The sequence below is a fragment of the Pteropus vampyrus genome, unplaced genomic scaffold (genome assembly GCF_000151845.1).
Source record: "Pteropus vampyrus isolate Shadow unplaced genomic scaffold, Pvam_2.0 Scaffold44, whole genome shotgun sequence".
NCBI classification, from domain to species: domain Eukaryota; kingdom Metazoa; phylum Chordata; class Mammalia; order Chiroptera; family Pteropodidae; genus Pteropus; species Pteropus vampyrus.
In genome coordinates this window covers 8811581-8813631 of record NW_011888825.1, presented here as the reverse complement: position 1 = coordinate 8813631, position 2051 = coordinate 8811581, and the positions used below count along the sequence as shown (strand labels likewise).

The 2051-nt window shown below is 44.9% G+C and overlaps 1 non-coding gene across 1 annotated transcript; it reads left to right on the top strand.

Annotated features, from left to right (window-relative positions):
• Positions 1–1979: 1979 nt before the first annotated feature.
• Positions 1980–2051, top strand: TRNAW-CCA. The gene has a single exon. It is a non-coding gene; the product is annotated as a tRNA-Trp (tRNA).

Sequence of the window (2051 nt, the reverse complement as noted above, 5' to 3'; positions counted from 1 at the left end):
CTCTGGTGGTCTTAGCTGTTCCAGAATAATCAGTGTGGTGAGACAGCCCTCCACCCTCATAGCTTCACTGGGAGCAACAGATACAACTTCTCTTTTCTTTCTACAAAGACTGGAGCTCATTCCAGATCTTTCCTTTTCTTAAGAACACCAGGCTCCATGGGTGTTCTATTTATTGAATTAAGATTGATACTTCATGTCCTTGAATGAGGATAATGGTTTATCTTTCTTATTTAAATGCTTTTTTGTTTAAGAGTTTATTCATTTATTTAATAGTGTCGATCCTGAGAATGAATGTACCTGTTATGAACTGTTCCTGGTGGCTAACCGGATTCAAATTTATAAACAGAGCCTAACAGCTGTTGCTAAACAGGGGTACTTCACTCAAGCCGCTTCAGGGAGAGTCCTACACTGAACTGCTTACCGCCAGGATTTAACTGCCTGTGTCACCGTGCTCCTGTCCTCTGAGCCAACGAGTTCCTAGAATACTATATCAACCAATAGGACTGAGACTATCTCTGTCCAATGGGAACTACACTGCTATACCCTCATTAGCACTTTAGACCAATTAGAGTGACTCCATTCTGACCAATCAGGATAGTATTTTTTGGACCAATTAAACTGTGATGATTTGGAGTCCTCATTTGCATGAGGATGGACCAATCGGGGACCAGAAGAAGACACTTCTCTCTATATAAGTCAGCTTCGCTGTGGTTTTGAGAATACTTACGGTCAGTTTAGTGTTCTGGTGTACAAGTTGTTTAAGTTGTGTTGTGGTTGAGTTTACGGTGTTACCTATAGTGTTTGCATTAAATAAAATTTATCGCCCAATGGCACTCTGTTGAGTATTGTTTCTTTTAATAAAAAGGAAAATGCTGTCCAAAAGCAGGAACTTAAGATTCTCATGAGGTGGACAATGAGTTACTTAAAATTATGATAGGGAAAGATATTAACAAAACCGTGGGTACAATCTAATAACGAGTGAGAAAATTAACATGTTACAATATAATTTCATCTCAAAAATGAATCTTAAGTGAAAGGGAAATGATGTTCTCTTTCTTGATCTGGGTGCTGGACACAAATATTTTCACTTTGCGAAAACTTACGGATACTCTTCTATTGTGTGCTACTCATCAGTTAAAGGTTCAAAAATATGTTTGGGGTATGTATGTAGCCAGTAAAAATCTGCAAAAAGAAATAGTGCATCTTAATATAAGCAGTGCTTATGGATGGTGAGATTTTCAATGACTATTCTTCCAGCTACTATTCTGACTTCTCACAAAGAAAATGTTTACTTTTATAGTTTAAAAATAAAATTGCTGCCGTTTATCAAGCTTGTTTATCAAGCCCACCGTTTCCTGGCTGTAGGAGTTGCCCACTCTTTCTTTTTCAGAGGTGGTAAGGAGAAAGAAGCCCTAGGCCAAGCACGATCTCGCCCACCTGGTTGAGCGTCCTATGAACCTCACGATGGTGACATTTTACGAGTTGAGGCGGAAGACCCAGCGATTTACGCCCCACGAAGCTCGGAGCCCCTTCCCGGTTTCCTTGGGCCGCCTTCCATATCTCCACTGTCCAGCCAGGCCCCAAGGCCCTCTGGCCCTGCTCCTCCTGCCCGGCGTCCCTTCACCCCTCCCCCCACCTCCTCCCACTTCCCCCCACTTCTCCCCAGCTCCCTTCACCTCCCCTCACCTCCCCGCGGCCGCTGCCTCGACTCCCCACCAAGTCGTTTGCCCGTGTGTTGCCCAGACGCGGAGGGACGGATCCCGAGTCTCCGCCAAGTGGTGGCTCCGCTGCGGCGCGCACTAAGGCTCGGATGCCTCAGAAGTGCCGGTTTCCCAAATCCGAGAAGCTAGACTTTAGAACTTCTTTTAAATGTGCTTTGGAGTTCAAGAAGGACTGTATACTCCATTCTAGGTTTCCGAGCCGCAGAGCCGAGCAGGCAAAGAGAGGCCTTTAGCAATTCAGAGTCACAGCTTTGCTGTGACCTCGTGGCGCAATGGTAGCGCGTCTGACTCCAGATCAGAAGGTTGCGTGTTCAAGTCACGTCGGGGTCA